Source organism: Ursus americanus, chromosome 9 (genome assembly GCF_024610735.1).
Source record: "Ursus americanus isolate L20-20 chromosome 9, mUrsAme1.1.p, whole genome shotgun sequence".
NCBI classification, from domain to species: Eukaryota; Metazoa; Chordata; class Mammalia; order Carnivora; family Ursidae; genus Ursus; species Ursus americanus.
Genome location: NC_142135.1, coordinates 27,275,003 through 27,281,002, shown reverse-complemented (window position 1 = coordinate 27,281,002; position 6,000 = coordinate 27,275,003).

Genomic DNA, 6,000 nt, shown 5'->3' with positions numbered 1-6,000 from the left:
CTATGGTTTTTAAAAGTGAGCATTACTGTTCTCCACTGTTGCAAATGGGTCTTTTTGCTCATTCAGCAAATGTCAGTGATCGCTTAATAAACATTCAGTCTCTGGAGTTTAAAAGGAGATAGGAATGTATTTCTTATCCTTAATATCCATAGGACCAAGTGGTAGGTATCAAAGAAGGCAAATACTGCTTAATGTACAAAGATTTACTAGCAAGGAAGCACAAAAGAGTCTTATGACCTATTCAGTAGCTCTCTCCCTTCAATATTTTCACTGGAAATTTGTATGAAGACTTAAGTCCAAGGTGGACTTATAGATTTTTCAGGACAAAACTGGCCAACCGTATAGTGAGGTCAAGTATATGTTCCTTATGAATTTGGATGCAGGAATGTTCTTAGCTTGCACTTACTACACTAACACTACATAATAGTCATGAAATCTGAATGGCATGAAAAAACTAAAAAATATATACTTAGTCCAAGCTTTTTATATTGGCAGGTGGAGATGAGGGGCTTGGCTGGATGGCTCTGCTTTAAGCCGTGGCAGGACTTGACTCTTTGCTAAGATATAATTTGGTGTGGGGACCAAGATATTAAAGATGCAGTTACCTGGGGGAAGCTCATTTTATGGAAACACTAGAGACAGAGTGGGCGACCTAACTGCCCAAGTCCTTTTTAAGCCTTTGGTTATGTGACTCACATTAATGTTCTACTGGCTAAAGTAAGGCATGGCCAAATCAGTAACGAAGGGGTAGAGAAATACACTCCTCCTGAGTTAGAGAAACAGCAAGTCGAATGGTAAAAGATGTAGATATAGGGAAAGGTGAAAATTGGAACCATTAGAACAATCTAGCCCGAGGACCAGCAAGGTTATAGAAACTCAGGAACTGCATGCCCTGCTTGCCAAATTCTTACACCCAATATTAAGAAAATGAGACTTGTACTATCTTCCTAATCAAACACTGTTGTTTGAACATCACTATTTCACCAATAAAAGTATTGCTTTAATATCCTCTTGTGCATTGACAAACTCTCTAGTGTACATTTCCACGATGATATCAGAAATGTTGAATAATACTGTTTAGAGTATTGATGCCTGCTTAAGGTACCTCATGCACAATCAAAATAATCTTAGTGTTGTGGACACACATATGTCACATCCTTTATGCTGGAATATGTTTAATAGAAGTTGACACACAGACAATACAAGAGCCACAAGGCTTTCAAAGAAGTAATACCACCTGGCTTTTATAAGGCAGTCCCACCTATGTTCTAGGAAATTGGTCCCTCAGATTTTAAATTGTATATGCTTCACGGAAGAGAATTTCAGGCTTTTTAATAACTTGTATTGAGCAGAATTATAGACACACTATTTCCTGAAATTCCTTTCCATAGTTCATTCTCTTTACCCTCACTTGGCCTTGGATACCTGGTGTTACCCATTCCTGAAGTGTGACCACCCTGACATATTATCAATTGGTTAACAACTAGCCTAAAAACAACTACAAAGTTTTAAAAACCAATGGTAATGTCAGAACTACATAAAATTTCTTTTAATAAAAAATTTACCCTGGAGGGAAACAGAATTTCTATCCCAGCTAGTTAGCTAGAGATTGAAAAGGTGAGGAGATCAATCTCTCAGAAATGAGTGGCAATTCTTGGCTGCAATCATCGGGAAGGAGAAATTTGAGTAAGTTGAAAAAATATTCACGTGAAAATTGCTCTCCTGATACTTCCCAATGCTGGTAGGGGAGGCCAAGCAGGCAATCATTCAAGGAAAGTTAATTGCCTATGAGGCTTGCAGCAGAAGAATAAGCCAGAGGGAAATCATTGGATTGGAATCCAAATATAAGTTTTCAGAAAGGAAATTAGTGAATGATAATAAAGTCAAACATAGGGAAAGAAAGCCTGTAAAATACTACTAAAATGATAACAGACACTTGAAATGTTTCTAAATATGAGGAAACTATGCCCTTAAGTTATAGCCCTATTTGTATACTAATACACCTGTTAGTGGACAAAATGAGACTACAGTTATTTGAACAATAAAGATTAGAAGCAAAGGGTCTATTAGAATCCATGGAGTAAAGGTATGAATCACAAAACATCAGAATATCTTTGAAGAGAGGTGTCTGGCAATTATTATTTGAACCATTAAGGAAAATAAAACTATGTGCAATATTTCTGAACAGTAGGGAAATCATTACAATAAACCTCTAAAGAAAAAGAGTGCTGAAGTTTTTAATAGAATATATAAGAGGTCCCTGAGGTTCATGGACTTTTTCCAAAATCTCTACAAATTATCAGTGAAATATTAGGTATATTTATTGTGGAGTATTTTTTATTTTGTCTTTGACAATACCTTAAATTCTTTTGACTCTTGTCTTTAAAAAAAGGAGTAAGTGATTGTTTGTAAACTAATACTGTTTTTAATCTATAACAATAAATTCTAAGATGCAAGAAGTTATTCCTATTATTTCAAAGGTCAAAATGTTTAATAAAATAAAGTGTACAGGCTGTGTGTATCTGGGGACAGAGGATAAAAATATATGTAATAAGATAAATTTATAATTAGAAACTTCAATGTCATCTACTTTAACCACTTCATATAAATATGAGAAAACCACTCTTAGATAAAGTAAGTACTTTCCACAAGTCAGAATTTTTAGTTAGATATTAGTTAGATCTTTGGCCTCCTAGTCAAGTGCTCCTAAACTCCAAAATTCCCACTAACATTCTGACAGGGGAGAAATGTTTCATAGATATAAAATGAAATATAAAAGTCTTAGCTGATTGCAAATTGAGAAATATTTTTTTAAAGATTTTATTTATTTATTTGACAGAAAGAGAGAGAGCACAAGCTGGCAGAGTAGCAGGCACAGGGAGAGGGAGAAGCAGGCTCCCCGCTGAGCAGGGAGCCCGCCATGGGGCTCAATCCCAGGACCCTGACAGAGATCATGACCTGACCCGAAGACAGTCCCTTAACCAACTGAGCCACCTGGGTGCCCTGAGAAATATTTTTATAAATATTCTCTGGAACAAAAAAGGAAAACAAAATAAAAATTTTAGACTATTTAAAGAGCAACTTTTTTTTTTTTTTAAGATTTTATTTATTTATTTGACAGAGACAGCCAGCGAGAGAGGGAACACAAGCAGGGGGAGTGGGAGAGGAAGAAGCAGGCTCATAGCGGAAGAGCCTGATGTGGGGCTCGATCCCATAACGCCGGGATCACGCCCTGAGCCGAAGGCACACGCTTAACCGCTGTGCTATCCAGGCGCCCCTTTAAAGAGCAACTTTATACTAATATATAGAAGACGAAGCTACAATGTTATTCTGAAGAAAATAAATAATTTAAATACCTCCATTGCTAAAGAAAACATTGCTATTCAAGAACTAAATTACTCATTTTAAAGATTTAGGGAGGGGTACCTGGGTGGCTCAGTCGGTCTGACTCTTGATTTCAGCCCAGGACAAGATCTCAGGGCTGTGAGACTGAGCCCGGCATTGGGCTCCACTCTGAGCACAGAGTCGCTTGTCCCTCTCCCTCCTCCTCTGCCTTTCCCCCACTGGCGCTCAGGCTAGCGCTCTCTGTCTCTCTCTCAAATAAATAAATATAATCTCTAAAAAAAATTGGTTTAGGGAAACAAAGTGAATCAAAATTATAGGAGAATTTAAAAACTCAGGAATAATCAAAGAATAGATACATTCTGAAATTGGTTCTTGGAAAACAAAAACAAAATTTATATAGTGACTGATTAAAAAATAAGAAACCTATAAATGTTTAGGAATGAGTTTGGAAATATAACTGTATGGAAGAAATTAAAATAAGTTATAAAATCTATGAAACAAAGAAGAATTTAAACTTCTAGAGAAAATAAATTATTTCAAAGTAAAAAGTAAATTTGCTAAAATTGGCCCAAGAAGAAGTTAAAATTTAAACACATTTCTTATCAATGAAGAGATAAAAATGAGGGTTAAAAAAATTAATATTTTATACCTGAGCACTAAATAACTTTTAACAAACAGGAAATTTCAGTGCTCTTGAAAATGTTCCAGAACTATAAAAAGATGAAAATTTTCACAGTTCCTATTTATGAAACTAGAGTAAGCTTAATATCAAGTTTTAAGATAACTAAAAAATATAGATCAACTTTTCATACGAATATAGATGCAAATATTCTAATGTATTAACTAATGTACCTAGTGATATAATGAAGTTTGATTTTATCAGGACCAAATAGTGTTTATTGCAGGAAAGCAAGGGCAATTCAGTATGACATTCATTCATTCAAGCCAATTTATTTATTGGTGCTTTTTCTGCACCAGGAGCTTTATGATTTTGTTGTGAATATTACTTTTTTTGTGTGTGAATATTACTGAAGGTTGACACATTCCTATCCCTGTTGCTTCCTTTATAATGAATGATAATGAACAATAAAAGGGTGACAACTAAATAAATACTATAATTTCAGGGAGTGAAGAAGGCTATGAAGAAAACAAAAGGAAAATGAGGAACCGAAGTGGACATATGCTGAGGCTATTGTAGAGGCAGTGTTGATCGAATGCCTCCTCCTCCAAATAAACAAAATGATGTTCCGGTGTGAGATGCAATCTATGCAAAGATCTGGAGAAGAGCAATTTCTGAGGCAGAATTTAAGAAATGCCATGTAGATGGAACACTGTCCATAAGGAGAAGAGTGTTTCGTCGCAGTGCGACGGAAGTGGCATCAGCCTCCAGGCCAAAGCAGGCCTTTGAAGTCACAGTAGATTCTATTCTAAGTATTATGGAAAACGATGTTCATGTTTTAAGAACAAAGATGATGTAATCTAATTTACATTTAAAAATATTATTCCCAGTGTTTGGAAAAGAACTGAATGAAGGATGACATAGTGGTACAATTACGAGGCTCTTTTTTTGAAAAAGATTTATCTTTATTTATTTATTTATTTATTTATTTATTTATTTATTTATTTATTTGAAAGAGAGAGAGAAAGAGAAAGAGAGCAGGAGGAGGGGCAGAGGGAAAGAATGGTAGAGAAGCAGACCCCCTGCTGAGCGTGGAGCTGGATGCAGGTTGCGGATCGTGGGTCCCAGTTGGTGGGTCTTGATCGTGACCTGCACCAGAAATCAAGAGTTAGATGCTTAACCAACTGAGCCACCCAAGCGCCCCAAGAGACTCGTTTTAGTAGTTCAAGTAAAAGGTGAAGATGGCTGGGACTAGCAAGGGGTCTACGTAGTGGGGAGTAGCCAAATTTGACATATAGTTTGAAGAAATTGCAGCACGATGTGAATAGTAGATTGATTTGGGGGATGATAGAAAAAAGGAATCAAGGATAATTTGTTACTTAATATGTATATAGATATGTATATGTACACGTATTTTTTGTTGTTTATGTATGTTTACCTGTGGGTAGGAGGAACGTGCTTCTAATTTGTAATGTGATTTATTAAGATGGGAAGAATAAAGTATAGTGTGTGAGAGAATAACATTCATTTTTAAATACTAAGTTTCAGTTGCCAAATTGATTTGGGCTTTTTTTTTTCTCTTGTGGAAAATTTTTTAATTACCAACTGAATATATTACTATTTATGTTTTCTATTCTTGAGTTAGCCCTGGTAATTTTGCGATTTTAGAAAAATTTTCATGTCATCAAAATTTTCTAAATTTGCTAGCATGTTTGTTCAAAAAAATTCCCTTTGTAGGATCACCTCCTCTATGAAGACTTCCTTGTCTCCCTCAAATGGAAAAACAGCTCTTGACATTATTTTCATGCTTCCCTTAACCACCCAGAATCTCTCTCTTACAGCACCTCAGACACTATACTGTAATCATCAATGTATGCATCTGTCTCTCCCCCAGACAGTGTGTTCCTTAAAAGCCCAGGCTGTGTCTTAATCATTTGTTGAATTGTCAGCGTCCTTCAAAGGGCCTAGCCCAGGTAGATTGGGTATAGGTTGGGTTCCCCAGAAGCAGACTCTGAGATGGGGTTTGCTTGCAAGTG